Consider the following 19,967-nt stretch of genomic DNA (forward strand, 5'->3'; position numbering starts at 1 on the left):
AGCTTGGTACTTATTCTATTGGCCTGTTTTGCCAAACTACCAAGTTACAGGGATGTAAACACACCAGCACTGGTTGTCAAGCAGTGAGGAACAAACATAGACACAAAGACATTAATATATATATATATATATATATATATATATATATATATATATATATATATATATATATATATATAAAGGTATAGAATGTAATGTCCTGAGTATCATATTAAACTGCATCAAGTGGTGAAGCTCCAGTTTGGGAGTTCTGGAGTTGTGAGGAACATGAAGTCACCCTTTTATAACTGGCCGTTACTTCCAAGTCTGTTCTGACCCAGAACAGAAGTAACACTCAGGGTCCCATTTATGGTTTAAATAAATTTCCCAGGACTAGAGGAGGCTCTTGTTATTTTTTTAAATAGCCATTTGGAAGGCAGCTCTTCTAGAAGAGAGGTACTCTGACATAGAACTTGGAGTCAAAATGGTACCAGTCGTCTTGCAATATTTGTCACTGAATTCCATCAAGGTTGACTTTGCCTTTCATCCTTGTGGGGTCGATAAATTAAGCACCAGTTGTGTACCGTGGCTGATCTAATCAACTGGTCCCCCTCCCCTAAAATTTGGGGCTTTGTGCCTATAGTAGAAAAGAATATTTGTCACTGGAACCTGTTATAGTGACCGAAAATGGTAAAAGTATTGTAAAAGCTTTTATCAAATAAATCCAGTGATGTAGAGATGTCTCACTGTCATTTTAATTCTGAATGAGAGAAAGCAATCGTCCAACAAGATGAGGCAATCATCATAGACGTGTGTGTGTTTGTGTGTGTGTGTGTGTGTGTGTGTGTGTGTCTATTTGTGTGTGTGTGTGTGTATGAATATACATGCATGTTGACATACACATATACCTCTACCAACACACTCACATGCTTCAATCCATATACTTACTAACGATCATAAGTACACTCACCCACAAGCACACCCACTCACATGCATGCATACTCACATACACATACAGACACACACATGCCCTTATCTTATAACACATACATATATCAAGAGCTATGTACACACATACATATATACCAATACACCTACACATTTATCGACCAAAAAACATATTGACATACACAGATACATACACCTACTCACCTCCACAAATATACACTCACACACCTCCATACACCGACACATAGAAATTAACAGATAAACATACACACACCAAGACACATACACACATACAAACACCCAACCGGCACATTATAAGCCTCACTACCCCAGCACGTGTTCTGTGACAGTTGTATCTCCCCTTACAATCTACCTCCTGTACAGTTATATCTACTTGTGAAATCAATCCATACACAGTCTTACATGCATTTACACACAAACACTCAGACACTCATACACACACACACTTATGTATACAGACACACATCAGACACACATATGTATGTATGGATGTATACATATGTATATGTTTAATATCTACCACAAAGATATCAATGATTATGAGAGATTACAAACAAACAGATAGATTACGCTTAACATACACACACACATTATATACAGGGTGCGATGGGTAAATTTTCGCCATTTTATATTTTTAAATTCACACATGCACATTGTTTGTTTTTGATTTTGTTGACTACACAATATAGTAGGGTCAGTTTGGTACTGTCTATGAGAAAAACTGCACCATGCCAGAAAGTTGGAAACAACATGCTGTACTGCTTGGCATTTGTGCTGGAAGCTCCAATACAAACATTTCAGAGTGTTTAGGTGTCAATCAGACGACATGTACTGAGAGTGATAAAAATCAAACATCCAGTCAACATCATGGTGTTTGGAGTGATCACTAGTGGTGCCAACGTTATCCCTCCATTCATCTTCTCACATGGCTTCAGACTCAACACAGAGGCCTATATCAAGTGCCTGGAGGAGGTTGTGCTGCCCGGGTCAAAGTGCGCCTGCAGGATGATCCTATGCTGTCTGGCAACAAGACTCTGCACCATGCCCCACAAGCAGGAGAACCCAGTCAAGGCTGTAAGACAATTTCTGTGACCACGTCACCCCCAACATCTGGCCACCTAACTCCCCAGACTGCAAACTCCTTAATTATTATGTTTAGGGTGCATTTGAGTGAGAAACCAACAAAACTCCTTGTAACACCAAAGATGAACTGAAGGCAAGGATTATTGCAGCATTCACCAACTTAAACAAGGAGGCTGTCCAAAGGAGTTACAGGAGATTCAGAAGTTGTCTGGAGGCCATAGTTGAAGCCAATGGTGATTTTATTGAATAAATTTGCTCTTTAGTATTTCAATATATTTTAATGTAATTTTGTAAAATATATTTGTTAAAATGAGACGTCAGTGTTATTTTCATTTTTGCATCATTTAGACAACAGTTTAATCACAGCACCCTGTATATAGTACATAACGTATGTGTGTGTGTGTGGTTGTGTGCGCATACACTTATGTTAGGTTTGTTAAAACAATGATTAACAACAGACATATACTGCTGAGAAAAATCAATACTTGTCACTGTGAAGTTTATTATATTAGAGGTATTGATTGTGATTTCAAGTTTCAGCTACCTTAAGGCTTGACCAAATTCATGGTGACTATATATATATATATATATATATATATATATATATATATATATATATAGTTCAAAAACACAATAACAAAAAAACAAAAAAACAACAAAGTGAGGACGTGATATGGATAGTATTATTGGACGCTCAGGAAAGGAAAGAGAGAGTGTATGACGTTTCGGGCGTAGCCCTTCGTCGGAAAGATGGAAAGTTCGGAGAATGGAAGAACGGAGAAAGAGGAAAATGGTACCGATGCCCACGAGGTTACATGATGAAAAGGTTTAAGAGATGGCTAGTGTGGCCGGTCTTTTTGAAGAGCAAGTAAGAGAGGTTTTTTGTGGGTTGCAAGCATTGTGGGGGAAAAAAAGAAAGAAAACGGCGAAGAAGGGACTGAAGATGTTGGGTGAAGGAGTGAAGGTCAAGCATGGTGAGAGGATGTGAATGTCGGTGTGGGTGTTATTAGTGGTGAGACAAGGGAAGGACGAGAAAGGTAGAAGGAGAACAGATAAAGGTGAAACAAGTCGAAAAAAGTGGAAAAAAGTGTAAGAGTCACGGACAAATTTTGCTGATGTTCAATCAAGGTTCAGGAAAGGCAGATCCAACGGGAACAGTAATCCAAGGTAATATATATATATATATATATATATATATATATATATATATATATATAAATATGAATATGCAAGTCATTGTTGTGATAAATTTGATAATTAGAACCAAAATATTCTGCCTTCATTTGACCTGGCAGATTTATAGATCTTTTCTAGAAAGGTCAACTTTGATATAGGAGGTCATGGGATAAAATGCTTGACATAAGATCTAAGATAGGACAGTGGTGGAATAAACTTGAAAGAAGTTGAGAACCATTGCTGTAGATGAAATCTTAAATAGAGTTTTTAAGGGGGAAATATTTCAGTGTCATTACCATGCAGATCTTTCAGTTTTCATCAGTCCTGGCCATGAAATTTTTTTTCCCACAAGAGTTCTGGACCGCAGTAATGAACTCATTTGCATACAGCCAATCAGAGCTCACCTTGACTTTGTTGTCAAGTTAACAAACACACTCAAGATGAAGAGTGGTGTTGTTAATCGACTGATCATCAAATTATGCCTGATTTTAGAAGGAGTCAAGTAATTAGGTAGATTTGCATCTATACCCATTATCAGATTATGTTAGGGCCCCATATGGTAAAGATGTAGATGGGAAAAAATGTGGGTAGAGAGTGATGTGCTAGCAGCCCTCTCCCCTTACTGCTTTAAAAAGTAAGCAACAACACAAATAACTACGCAGAGGCAGCCATGTTTGAAACAAGAACAAGATCCACAAGGATTATTAAAAGTGAAAAGAAGCATGGTCATTCCTTACCCAAGTGACCTTACCTTATTTCCCCCCATCACTTTTTATGTGCTCATGTATTAGTTTGATAGTTGAGCTCTGATTGGCTGTATGCAAATGAGTTCATAACCGGGGTCCGGAACTCTTGTGGGAAAAAAACATTTCGCGTCCTGGCCAGCCACTGCCAATCCTTTTTACCTTCTCTGGGGTTCATAAAAAAAACTTATCAATGCTGAAATACTAAAATATTTATTTAGTATTCAGTAATAAGTTCTGCCCCTGACTCTTGAGTATATTCAATGAGTTTTATTTTGTTGTATTTATTTATACCATATTTCCGGTGTTTGCTCCACGTTGATCTCTGATGCCACGCAAAACAGGTCATGAACTCCACTAAAAAAATGAAGTAATTTGTCCTATGATACTTATTTACGGCAAGGCAGAATCTGCTTTTGAGAGTTAAGTGTTTTGAATATTGGTAGTGGCAAGAAGTTAACCCTTATATTCTTCTGGCTGATGCTGCAGTATGATATTAGGTTAAACTATTACTGAGACCCGTGGTCTTTTATTGTCAGATAATTGGGTATCAAACTAAACAAAGAAAGAGAGAGAGAAAGAGATTGAGGATGAGAAAGACAGAGAGAAAGTATGAGAGAGAGAGTGTGTGTAACTCAGAGAATGCAAGAGAATAAACTGAAAGAAAATATGAGAGGAGACAAGGGTTAGAGAAAGAGATAGAATAGAGAGTGATAAAATATATAGAAACAGTGTGACAGTGATAGAGGGAGGGAAGCGAGAGAGAGAGAGAGAGAGAGAGAGAGAGAGAGAGAGAGAGAGAGAGAGAAAGAAAGTAAATAACAAAGCAGGTTAGAAAAAGTAAAAATGAAGATATGGTTCTTGAGAGACAGAGGGAGATATAGGGAGAAAATGAGAGAAATATAATGAGAGAAAGAGATGGATATTAAGAAAAAAGAGAGAAATAGTTAGTGAAGAGAGAGAAATACTGAAAGTGTAAGGAAGAGAGAAAGAGAGCAATATAAAATAATAGAGATGATAAGATATTATAAAGAGAGTGTGAGAGAGAGAGAAGGAATAGAGAGAGAGAGAAGGAATAGAGAGAGAGAGAGAAAGAATATATATAGAGAGAGAGAAGGAATAGAGAGAGAGAGAGAAGGAATATATATATAGAGAGAGAGAAGGAATATATATATATAGAGAGAGAAGGAATATATATATAGAGAGAGAGAAGGAATAGAGAGAGAGAGAGAGAGAGAGAGAGAGAAGGAATAGAGGGTGAGTAGGTGAGAGAACAGATAGTTTTAAAGAAAGAAGGCACAAATACGAAATCAGAATAAAAAACAAAATAAAACAACAATAACAAAATGGTACTAAATTAAATAAAACTAAAACAAAAATTATCAAAAACAATAGCAAGAACAATACTAAGAATTCTCAGAAGAAGTATTGAGTATCAAAATGGTAAGGAGAGAAAGAGAATGGTGAGGAACGGTAAAGAAGTTTTCACATAAATTTTTGTATACTGCCTGCTTTCTTCTTAACTTAGTTAAACTGACTTCTAAATTTCAGCTGAATAGAACAGATAAATATATGTAATATACACCCATACACACACACACACACACTAACACACATGCACATAAATATATAAGTGTTTACAATATATATATATATGTGTGTGTGTGTGTGTGTGTGTGTGTGTGTGTGTGTGTGTGTGTGTGTGTATGTGTGTATGTATATGTAAATGTGTATATATATATATATATATATATATATATATATATATGTACATATATACATGGATGTGTGTGTGTGTGTGTGCCCACCCACATACACATGAGCACACAAACATACATCTGTATGTAAATATAATTAAATAAAGGAAAAGCTTGTTTATGGTTTCATGCTATAATCCAAACCTGATTTCTTAAGGATTTTTTTTTTTTTTACTTTTTATTTCTCATGGTCTGGTCCCTAATCTCAACAGATTGATGAGAGGGAGAGAAACATGGGAAGACAAAGTGTTTTGTGTTGTGGGTGATGACGATGATGATGATGATGATGACGACGATGACGACGATGACTATGGTGACTATGATGATGACAACAACGATGATGGTAGTGGTAGCAGTGGTAATAGTTGTGGTGGTGGTGGTGGTGTTGATGGTGTTAGTGGTGTTGATGGTGTTGGTGGTGGTAGTGGTGGTAGTGTGGATGAAGAATATAATGATACTGTTGACAGTGGTGGTAGCACTAGGGAAAGTAGTTGTGCACCTGAAGATGGTTGTACTAATGGTGGTGCTGTTGATATTAGCAGAGGTGGTGGCAGTATTATTGATGATGGTGGTGGTGGTGGCAGCAGCAGTGGTGGTGGTCATGGTGGTTATGATAATGGTAGCAATTGTAGCAGTGGTGATGGGGCAGAAGTTTCATTGACAATGGTAAGATGTTGCTTATTAAGCAAGTAAAATAACTCTTTCAGTTAGAACCATTCTTAAATACTTATTCTGCCATTGCTAGTTCTTCTCCAACATTTTGGAAATGATTTGTATACAGAGAGAAAGGTTCTTGTTATTTGAAATTCTATGGCGTTTTGGTGGTAGTTATGTGTTTTGGAATCTATATTTACATGGGCTTTGTTTTAGCTAAGATGACCAAGCATTAATGATTATGAAGTTGTCATAGAGTTTGGTGTATATGACACAATAATATATATGGTTTTATTAGTGTTTGTGTCACATAAAGATGTTTTCTAAAGAATTCTTGCTATAATCATAAGAGGGTGGACAGAAAAATTCATAGGCTGACTATAAAGAAGTAATGCTCGACCTGTGAAATCTTCTACTCTAGGTCAGTTGCCATCAATTTTCGGTTCTATATGCTCCCACATTGGTTCCACACAATGCAGCTTGCAAAGTCATGTTTCATCTATACATTACTTCACTTCCCAAAAGGTACATTTGATAAGCTTGTGTAGAGCCTCTCTAAATAAATAGGCCTTGTGAGGGATGAAAATGTCAGTGGATTTAGCAATGTCACTTTTGCAAAACAAAATGCAAGAAGGCATACAAAGATACAAAAAAAAAAAAAGAAATCAGAAACTAGATCAAAAATATTACACTTAAACTCTGTTGCATATCCAATACTGTGAATCTATAAGAATATCTCTACCTCACATTAATATAAAACAGCATGTTAAGACAAAAAAAGAATACAGGCAAAATGTGAAATTTCTGGAAGAAATTGATTAAATCATATATACTCACAGCAACCAAGGATATACCAAACAAGAAAAAATTTTACAGTTGAAGAGAGATATTGATAAATCAGTAAGAAACATTTATTAAAAATACATCAGTTTGAGACAAAAGGTTTCTCTGATTTTCACTAATGATGTTTTAGGTAACTTGTGTCTCTATGTTATATCATTAATTTGATACAACTAATTGCTCAATTGTTGCTGAATTGTTTACTCTTTGTTTTCGTATATGATAATTGTAAACATTAATTGTTTATTCTCTATTCTACAGCTTTGATAATGAGTGGTGAAAAAAACTGGATTTAGAGCCATTTTACTCTACATTTGGAAAAAAAAGGACTGAGTGCAAGGGCAGTAGTAAAAGAAATTAATGATGTGAAGGTCCCAGAAACTGCCAATGAACATGTGACACAGGACTAGTTCAGACCTTTCAAGGAAGGTCACATCAACCTCAGAGACAAACTAAAGTCAAGGAGACCCAAAGTGCCATCAGTTGACACTTCCATAAGCTTGACCTTGTGAACAGACACTGTCAAGAAGCATCTCAAGAAATGACCAATGACCAGGCTCGGTGATGTATAAACATTAGCAAACAATGGCTGGCAAATCTTTGAGATGCCCATTTTTGGCATCAAATTGTAATTGGGGATGAAAAATGGATCTAACAAGAGAAATCAATGGCTTCATTTCATTCAGGTTTCAGAACCTGTTGTCAAACCAGAGCGATTTAAACAGAAGGTCATGTTGTGTGTTTGATGGAATTTCATGGTGATGTTGCCCTTTGAACTTGTCTCAGATGGTCATGCTGTAAATGATGACCTTTATTCTTGTCAACTGCAGTGAGTATATGATGCTTTGAAAGCCCACTACCCAGCATTGGTCAATCAAAGACATGCACTCCTACACCATGAATGTCCCAGCACATAATGCCAATGTGACCAGGTGCAAACTTGACTAGCTTGAGGGGCTGGAAGTGCTGCTTCACTCTGCCTACAGTCCAGACCTTGCACCATCAGATTACTACCTTTTCAAAGTTATGGCTTGCTTCCTAACTGGACAGAGGTTCGACAATATGAATGAGGCTGAAATGGATGCAAGGAAGTTTATGCCTCAAAAGCAGCCAAATAATAAGTTTGGAATTGAGCGTCTGCAACAATGATGGCAACAGACAATAGAATGTGATGGGATATATTGTACTGGATAAATGTTTTTAGAATGTAATGTGCTTGAATTATAAATCAAAGCTTGAAATACAAAAAACTTTTGACTCAACCTGGTATGTACACAGTTTTTGATAGTATACAGTCATCCTTTTCATGATGAATTAGACTTAGCAATGTTAGATAAACTACGTAAACTCTAGAAAAGGAAAATTGCTCAAGAAAGTAACCACATTAGCCTCTCTTATCAAATACTCAGCCCAGATCAACTTACGATCCTGAGCTTTTTGTATGATTACAGCAAAATATGCTTAAAACTGAAAATAATTGAAGTTAAACAATTCTCTCAAACCACTGAAAATTTCAGAGATAAAAACATAATCCTAAATAATGAACTTCAAGACTTACTCCAAGATGAATGTAATATGATTACAAACGTACACAACAATATGAAAATACTCAACATGAAACTTAAACGATTTCAACACATAATAAGTAGGAGTAACAAAAGAAATACAGCTGTAATCATGGATAAAGGAGAATATTTGGCAAAAACAAACAAGCTGCTTAACAACAAAATCCTATCTATAAGAATTCAGAAAGATAATAATGCTTAATGAAGAGTTAAACTGAATAAACTAATTACAGTGATAAACACATAAATAAGAGCCCTTATTTTCCCGACATTGAAAGGGTATTCACATAAGCAGATATCTAGGGAGCAGTAAATATACAGAAACAAAATATCATTCTCTGATTTGTTATATTTGGAAAATGGATACAAACACACGGAATTGGTAAACAATTAGACAGTAATATCAAGGAATAAACACTAGAGAGATACAGTGCATGGTCTTCTGAAGAATTTCTTGAGATCATTTAAGGAACTGTTGAAATAGGCAACATTTCCAGCTTAGTTGTAGAGAAACCCTGTTTACCAATATTCCAGTGGCAAAAACAATAAGAACTATAATATTAAATGCTGTAAACAATCAACCCAAAACAAAGTTGTCCACAATAACAATTAATCCATTGAAGAAATTACTAGTCTATGATACAGCAAAAGTACCTTTTGCTATCTATTAAACAAAATGCATTAACCAAAAGAAAGATGGAATATTTCCTCTCTTAGACACACCCCCAACTTCCCAGCTTTCCAAATGGCCCTAGTTGAGAGTTGGTGGTACCAAAACCTAATTGCATGGGCACAATATTCTTGCCTCACATACAGGCAGACATCAGGCAATAAAGTCAATAACTAGAAAACAACCCTATATTAAAATTCAACATCCAGAGCTGTAAAAATGAAACTTTTAGCAATACATTGATTCTGTTTTGAAACATAAACATTCAGAGACAAAACAACAGATGTATTACTTCTGTTTACACCAAAGACAAATAAATGTTTATACTTAAGATGGACACAGTGCATATCCACAAAAATACAAAATGTTAGTGGTAACATTCCTATTTAAAACATTTGGATTCTCCTCTACAAACAAAACAGCAGATAAATCTACAGAATAAAACAAACATTTGTCAACAACAGGTATTGTAAGAAAGTAATAGAGCAAGCCATAGAATAATACAAGAAGAGAACATCTTGATTAGCATCTATTGAAAATTGACAATTGCATCATAGCTAATTTTCTGAGTGAGCCAACGAAACTATATTTCCACTAGTTTTTCAATTGCTAACACTATCTGTTGGTTGCAGTTCTTCACAAAAAAGGAAAAAACATCCAAAACGGACATTGTTTCATTTGAATAAAATACAAAACGAAATAGATAGACAGTTTGTTTTTAAAACCTTGTAAAACAGAACTCAATATACACTATACCCAAACTATAAATTAAAACTGTTTCTTACTACAAAAGCTCTAAAATTCTAGACATTATTATAAACAACATATCACAAAGATGCAAACTCGTGAACGAGATAATAATGTCCAATGTCACTGATAAATTTGATTACAAACGTGAAAATTGTAAATTTCATGACTGGCCAAATCAGTATGGCATTTTTCTGCCAGTTTACTGTAGATTTAAAATAGAGCTGCATTACAATGTACTACACTGCACATTACTAATAAAAATAAATTGGAAAATATTTATTTTCACAAAGATATATATATTGGGGCATCCCATAAATAATGCAGTTTTTTATATTGCTTATATTTTTCAAAATTAAGATAAACAAAGTTGTTTTTTTTTAAATCTAAAATATACTCTCTTTTATTTTCTACAATGCGCTTCCATCTATCTGGTAGACTTGCAACCAAAATTCACTTGTCTGTGATGAAAAATACTCCTCCAGTACTATTCTGACCTCGTCTACAAAATTCATATTTTTTCCATCCAAATGGTTTTGAAGACTGTGGAATAAATGATAATCAGATGGAGCAATGTCCAGTGAATATTGTGGCTGGGGCATCATTTCCCATTCAAACTGCTCCAACCTTTGGAATGTCATCCTCACTGTATGTGGCTGAGCATTATCCTGATGGAAGAACACCTTTCATCCTGAAACCAAAGATGGTCGTTATTCTTCTAGTGCTAATTTGAATGACTGGTCGAATGACCAAATCCAATCTTCTCTGCTAGTTCCTCAACAGTTACAATGGGATTTTGCTCCACCAGAGTTTGCAGGATGTCCTTGTTGAGCTCTGAAAGATCTTCCAGGATGAGGCTTGTCTTCTAGGCTGTAGTTTCTGGCTAAGAATTTCTGGAGCCACCATTGACACTAGCTCACACTTATTGTCCAATCTTCATATACTGCATATTCCTCGCACTTTCGCTTGTGTTGTTGCCTTTATTGATTTCATAAATCAAAATATGCCAAATATACTCTTGTGTCACTTCCATTATAACTTTGCAAAGGTAACATAAAATCGAACTGCACTCTTCAAAACTTGTACTAAGAATAAGTACAAGGCAAAATTACTACCTGCTTTTATAGCAAATTGATGCAGGTAGTTTATCCCGTCGCCTTCTGACTTTTAGTTCATGCAAAAAACTGCCTTCTTTATGGGATGACCCAATATATATATATAATGGTGCTGAAAAGTTCCTGGTTTGGGTTAAAAGAAAATACAGGAGGATCAGTTACTTCTGATTTTATTGAACATGTTCCCTCTCAGACTCAGAATCACACACTTGTTGCAGTGGTCCTTCAAATTTTCTGAACCCTGTAAAAGAACTCAGAAGGTTGGGTCTCCAGCCAGGCCGTTCACGAAACACTTAAAGCTAGTAAATTTACAGCACCTCCGAATATATATAGACATTTATTACAAATATATATATATATATATATATATATATATATATATATATATATGTTTGTAAATACGTGTGTGTGTGAGTGTGTGTGTGTTCGCATGTGTGTATGCAAATGCATGTATATATATGTATATGATTCATCATCACCATCATCATCATCATCAACTTTTCCATGTTTTATGGGTCAGACAGAATTTGTCAAGGCAGATACTTTATGGTTGGATTACTCTTCCTGTTGCCAACACTCAACCGTTTCAAAGCAGGGTAATATTTCCCCATGGCCAAACATGCTTTCTATGGAAGACTGGAAACAAACAACCTCACTTGCATGAGGGTTATTCTTGTTTACAAACATCATATGATATGAAGACAAGGATACACACACACACAAATACAAACACACACACACAAATACAAACACACACACACACACACACACACACACACACACACAGGTACACATACACACATAGAGGCTTTAAGTTTTTCCCAACCAAAACCACTCACAAATTTTGGGGTGGCCAGGGGCTATTGCAAAAGACACTTACCCAGGGTGCCAAATAGTAGGAATGAACCAAGGATCACATGGCGGGGAAGAAAACTTCTTAATGACATAGCTATGCCATACATACATATACATATCCTTATACAAATACATACATACATACACACACAAATACATATATATATATACACACACACATATATATATACATACATATGTATACACACACACACATACATGTATATATATACATATAAAGAGAGAGAGAGACATACACACATACAAAGATGTACAGATGGTCATATTTATCTATGTAAATTTGGATCTTAATATATTTGCCAGTACATGGGTACAGGAAGGAAAACACACAAACACCCACGCATCTTCATATTAATTTAAACTAACATATTTATTCCCTAAAACTAACAATATAACATATACGCATAGGTATTCACACACACACACTTACAGAATCATGTATACACACAAATATGCATATAGAGAGAAACATGCTTTACACTCTACTACACACAGTAATTGATATAAACACCAGATTATATACCCCTTTGTAGGCATTAGCATGGTATTACACACACATTTATACACTCACTTACCCCATCCTCACACATACCCACTCATTCCCCACCCCACACTAGCAAACATTTATATCTCCAATATATATGGAAGATTCTACATAATCCCTAAACCACTAGAAATAACAGCCAAATTTCTCTCAAAATTTATAAACTAAAAATATAGATTAGATATGACTGTTATAGATATTATAAACTAAAAATACAGGATGGTCATGGCCAGAATGTCTTTGATCATTGGTAGACGGAAACTGAAAGAAGCCCATTGTATATGCGTATATATATATATTTATATATGTACGTATGTATATGTTTGTGTGTCTGTGTTTGTCCCCCCCCCCCCCAACATCGCTTGACAACTGATGCCGGCGTGTTTACGTCCATGTAACTTCATTTTTCTGTCGCTGTTTCAGTCATTAGACTGCAGTGAGCCTGGGTCACTACTTGGACTAGTTTAGTCAACTGAATCAGCCCAAGTACATATTTTAAAATCATTCTTTTTCCCATTTTTTTTTTTATTTGTTCTCGTCCTTTGACTGTGGCCATGCTGGGGCACTGCCTCGAACTGTTTCAGTTGAACAAATTGACCTCAGGGCTTATTTTTCTTTTAAGCCTAGTAGTTATTCTATCAGTTTCTTTTGCCAAACTGCTAAGTTACAGGAACATCAATATACCAGTACCAGTTGTGAAGCAGTGGTAGGGGACAAACACAGATACAAAGACATGCATACACACACACGTGTGCACACATGCACATGCACATGCACACACACACACACACACACACTCACACACATATATAATGGGTTTCTTTCAACCTAAACCACTTACAAGGATTTGGGCAGCCAGAGGCTATAGCAGAAGACACTTGCCCAAGATGCCACACATTAGAACTAAACCTATGTGATTGAGAAGCAAGTATCTTACCATACAGCCACGTCTGCACCAGTATGAAACTTATTTCCTGCAAATATATGGAAAGTTTGTGTGTGTGTGTGTGTGTGTGTTTATAGTGGCTATGACAGTAGTAAATGCTTTGGTATAATTGTAGTTTACCTTAATCTAATTTCTATTAAAGAATTTCTAAAATTTATGGTCTGCAGAGAAATACTTATTTAAGACTCAGAAAATCCTTACAACGCTGGAACAAACATTTAAACTATGTGAAATATTGTATCATATGTTTTAATTTCCATTTTGTGATATCAAGAATTAGTGCTGTTGTATGTTAGTATAATTTATTCTATCTTTGAAGTTGTCTTGTAGTGTGTCATCATAATAATGGACAGTATAAGCAAGTATCTAAGGAGTATAATGAATGGTTGGAATCTATATTAATATACTTCAGTTCCTTGTAAGGTTTGTTATAGGATCGATAGTTGCCAATACTTAGAGATGCACCTCAGAAATCAACTCTATTTAGATTTAAATCAGCTGTGACTTATATATTTAACTTTTTAAATATGTTGATTAACATCTTAATAACTTTCATTGTGTAACCATTTAGAAGAATAATCTTTCAATATGGTAAAGACTAAAATTTGCATAGCGGAATCTCTTCTGAAGTAAGTTTGAGATGCGCAGTCTTATCTCAAATTCAATGTCTAGTTATATACACTCAGGAATAAAATCACAGACTTACTGAATCAAAATACTGAAATTCCAAAATATATTAAAATTTCAGTTTTTCTCTTTTCTAATATTACTCATATTTCCATTTTCAAAATATCGAAGATAGAAATACACTCAGCTTGAAAATACTTTGCAATAAGTGCTCTGCATATTTTGATAAATTATAGAAATAAGAAATGCACTACCATAATGAAAATATTTCTTTTAGGCAAAGCATTTAGCAAAGAGCTCAATAACAGTGAGAAAAATAATTGGGTTTAGAATGGTTATATGTAAGTATAGCTAAGATGTAGAGACAAATGAAAATATAAACAAGTTATATATATCAAAATAAGAATATATATATATATAAATATATATATATATATATATATATATATATATATATATATATATATATATAATCAATTGCTTCTTTGGGCACAAAACTCATGTTTGTAGTAGTCAGTTATTTATAAAAATATAAACTCACCTGATACCATACGCACAAGTATATGTACATACATATATTATTATATATATGAATATATAAAGTCATACAAAGTAGCACATATGTGTGTGTGTGTATATGTGTGCGTAATCTAACAGTGGCATAGAGCAAAAAAAGACAAAAGAAAAGCATTAAAAATATGGAGACAGAATCTATTTATCTATCTGTTTCTTTATTTATTTATTATATTATCTATTTATTTATTTAATTATTTCTCGTATTATATTATTTATTTATATCTTGCATTTTATTTATTTCTCTATTCAACTCCTCCAAATGGTATTTGTTTCTAGATAATTCTATGTAACTGGAGAAGTCTGTTAACTGTTGCAGCACACAGCTACTTGAGGCTCTTTTCCAGACTCTATCAGCTGTTTTCCTAACATGTATTCTTGTCAGTTTTAAAAAACTTGGAATCTTAACTTCTTCATCACACTTGAGTGTTCTTGTTACATTGTGTTCTTGTATTTTTGTATTTTTGTTTTCTGTGTTTTTTTTTAATGTTTTTGTGTGTGTTTTTATAGCTTTGATTTATTTTATTATTTTTGTCTGTTTGTTTAATGGTCTCTTTGTTTTATGTTCATCTTTTTTTTTTTTTTTTGCTTTTACGAAAATATATATATGTATGTATGAATATATGTATGTAGATACAAAAAGAGAGAAAGAGAAAAGGAGAGAGAAAACCGCATGAATAAAAGCACATACAAATATGTATATTTGTATGTGTGTGTGTGTGTACACACATACCTACAATTATGTATATATATATATATATATATATATATATATATATATATTAATGCTTAAATTGATACATACACACACTTATGAAGTCCCATTAGTAAAGCAGCATTTTACAGCTTTTTTATCTACACTCTCTTGAAAGACTTATGTGTCACCAGGTATGTATATATGTGAGTGTGTGCATATATATGTGTGTATGTATGTGTGTGTATGTGTGTATATAGCTGAGACTGATTTAAATTGTCTGTATGTATATATGAATATAATGTAAGCATGCATCTGTGTGTGTGTATATATGTATGTGTGTATGTGTCTATATGTCTATATGTGTGTGTGTGCATGTGAGTGTATATATATATATATACACACACACATATATATGCATACATATATATATATGTGAATACGTGATATTTATATATGAATGTAGGGTATTTCATTTCTTATTTATTTTATTTCTACACCTTCAAAAAAGATTACATAAATAGTTAGATGGATAGATGAGCAAGAGAGGCAGACAGAGATAAATAGAGAGATAGACTGATAGAGAAAAGAGAGAGATAGGGATAGAGTCATAGGAGAAAGAGAGAGAGAGGGGGGAGTGAAAGTGTGAGTGTGGTCTTGCAACTGAAATATTGTATTTTGCAACAATTCTTTAAAAGAATAAGAAAAGGTGAGCAAATAGAAAACAATTTGGAGAATCTAACTTAGTAAGAGGTGTATTGTAAATAGAATATATATAGTTGTTAGGTAAATAGGGCATATGGCAAATAGGACACATATAGTAATAGAGCATATGTGTTTAGTAGGAGATGTATGGTAGAAAGGATATTGGGGATAAATAGGGCATGTGTAGTAAATAGGACATGAACTGATAAGAGGACACGTGTTATCAATAGAAAATTTGTGATGAATAGAATGTGTAGCAAATAGTACCTGTGGTATAGTACCTACACCATGTTTAGTAAATAGTACATGTTATCCAACTGAACATGTGTGACAAGATATTTGTAGTAAGTAGTTCATGTGTTCTCAATAAAATATGTGTGATAAATAGGCCATGTGAGTAATAGGACATGTGATATGTGGTAGTTTTACCACATATGTGTAGTAAATATGATGTGCATGGAAATAGTATGTGTTATCAATGGAACATAAATAAATATTAACAGAACATGAATTAGTATGATAAACAGGCCATATCTGCTAACAGGTTCATGCATAGTAAATAAGATATATGAAGTCAACAGGACACAAGTCAAATAGGACATATATGAGAAATAGCTTTATCAATAAGACATGTATGTTCAATAGGATATATGAGGCCAGTAGTATATGTGTGGTCAACAGGATATTTGAGTTTAGTAAGCAAATATATATTTCTAATATTATAAGAGTATATAACTACCTCCATCCAGTGTAATACTGTCATCTCTCCTTTGATGAAGTTTGCTGAGCTAAAAGTATTCAGACAAGGCAACTAGTTTTTTTCCTGCTTCCCATATTTTCCTACAGAAGTCATAGGCACTGTCACTCCTTTTATGACAATCTTATAAAGTATATTATTAACAAATAACAAAGTTTTATAATACTAAGTTTACAAACCATTTGTAAAAAAATGGATTACCAAAGTCCATATAAGTAGTTACCTGAATTATTTGAAATAGGTAAATCTCACTCAAATAACATCTTACTACCTTTAGAAAGGAAAGAAAAGGACAGATTAGGTAATATATACCCGATATTCCCTTCAAATACAGGATAGTCATGGCTGGAATATATTTGTTCATAGGTGTGCTCAATCAAGGCTGATCCAGGGTTAAATAGCAGCAACAACAGCAGTAAGATTTATAGAAATGTTACCCCAACACATGAAGGCACATGGTGCAGTGGTTAGAGTGTTGGGTTTACAATTGTTAGGTTGTAAGTCTAATTCCCAGACCGGGCTGCGTGTTGTGTTCTTGAGCAAGACACTTTATTTCATGTTGCTCCAATTCACTCACCTGTAGAAATGAGTTGTGACGTCACTGGTGCCAAGATGTATCAGCCTTTGCTTTTCCCCTGGACAACATCAATGGCATGGAAAGGAGAGACTGGTCTTCAACAACCAACCTTGCCCAGACTTGTGTCTCAAAGGGGAACTTCCTAGATGTAATCCCATGGTCAACCCATTACCCCAACAATACCTGGAATGTAGTTGTTATTGGAAAACCATTTTTGTTTTTGTTGTTTAATACAGCGATTATTCTGTTGTTATTTGCTTGTGAAACACTATATCATTGATGAAAAGAGAGGGTATGAGTGAGTAAGGTGAACTTAGGTGAATGTAGCATGAGAATAGTGCGCCTAAAGGAGCAGAGAGAAGAGAGCAGGCTAGATATGGTAGAAAGGCAGAATGAGAAAACAGCAGGTTTATGGGTCAGAATTTGTGGTGTGTTGGTGATGGGCTCTGTATGGAATATACGAAGTTGTAATGTTGTTTATCTGTTTTCTCCACATAGAGTCATTAGTGTTGATAATTGTATGATAATTATACATCTAATGGTGTCTGCTCATTGCATGGAAAGGAAAGACTGGTCTTCCACAACCAACCTTACTCAGACTTGTGTCTCGAAGGGGAACATCTCAGATTCTTTCCCATGGTCATTCATGACTGTAAGAGGCCTTTAACCTTTACCCTTTACGCCAACAATACCTGTAATGTAGTTGTTATTGAAATCATATTTTTGTTGTTGTTCAATACAGCAATTATTCTGTTGTCATTTGCTTGTGAAACACAATATCATTAATGAGAAGAGAATGCTACAATATTAATTGTATGATATTTACATCATAATTATATCTGATGTTGTCTCTACAATGTCATTAGTGTATGATAACTATATGATAATTATGTCTAAAGTTGTCTTTACATAGTCACTAATGTATGATAATTACATGAAAATTATGTCTGATGTCTTTACATAGTTATTAGTGCTACAGAATTAATTGTCTGATACTTGTATGATAATTATATATTTAATGGTTTCATCCCATTGTGTTGTTAGCACTACAAGATTAATTGTATAATTATATGATAATTATTAAATCTGATGCTGTCTTCTGAAAGTCATTAATGCTGAAAGTCATTAATTGTCTGATAACTGTATGCTAAGTACATATTTAATGGTGCCATTTAGAATGTTGTTTGTCCCACAAGATTTACTGTATGATAACGCCTGATTATCATAAATCTGTGTCATTTGAACCACTTGATTAGTAAATTCATTTGTGCCATAGGATTAATTATATGATAATTGTATGATAATTACACCTTATGTAATTAGTGCTGTGGGATTAATTGCATAATAATTGTATGATAATTATGTCTGTTGTCTCTAATAATGCAATTAGTGCTGTGGGATTTATTGTGGATAATTCGTAAATTCAAAGAAAAATTTATTGAATCTGCCAAAGATCAGTTGTCATAAGGATTGGAAGAACCTGACATTGCAAGATACCAGCACTTTCAGCTGGGTATAGGAAAATCATTGTATAGCCCGCAACCCAAAATTTTAGTCATTTTTCTTCTCCACTGCAAATGAATTTATCTGAGTCAGCAAGGGATTTTCTATAATGTTACGTTACTTAATCTATTAGAAATAACAACCAAATCTCCTTTAAATAACACCCTCTTACAAAAACTAACAATAGATAATGCAGTCCTGGGTTCCCTGGACAAAAGAAAAACAAGGGGTAACCTGGGACTAAACAATAACCCGCAACTGATGTCGTTATTACTCAACAAACTGCATTTTGTATTAGTTATTATTATTGTTACCAATACAAATTCTCACCAGTTTTCTTGTATTCTAGATTTTATCCTATATGAAAATAAGCTGCACAATAACTAGTGTCTTCGACAAACTGTATGTAATAAGCTCTTCTCGAAGTTATCATTCAGATAAGTTTAAGCTTAAAAAGAAGAGATGCTGTTAAACTTTATCTAAACTGAAAACAGGATATTAGTTACATGATAATGTGATAATGATAAAGCGATTGAAATGAAAAACTACAAATATATTTCTGTAGAAATCATGACCTGAAGAACTATAAATGCCCATAGAATAGAATCACAGAATAACAGAAGAATGGTTTCACTGAATAGCAGAACATCAGTATTGTGGATTTAATGAAGCATAGAAATATGCAACTATACGTATAATTAGAGAATTGCAAAATTGTAAAATAATAAAAATACAGAACAATAGAAATACAAAATTACAGATTATAAAATCTACCGAATTACCAAACAATAGAATTAGAGATTACAAAACTACAGGATTACCAAACTACAGAATTAAATATTACTGAACTAGAGAATTACGAAACCT

The sequence above is a fragment of the Octopus bimaculoides genome, chromosome 10 (assembly GCF_046866305.1).
Source record: "Octopus bimaculoides isolate indiv1 chromosome 10, ASM4686630v1, whole genome shotgun sequence".
Taxonomy (NCBI): Eukaryota; Metazoa; Mollusca; class Cephalopoda; order Octopoda; family Octopodidae; genus Octopus; species Octopus bimaculoides.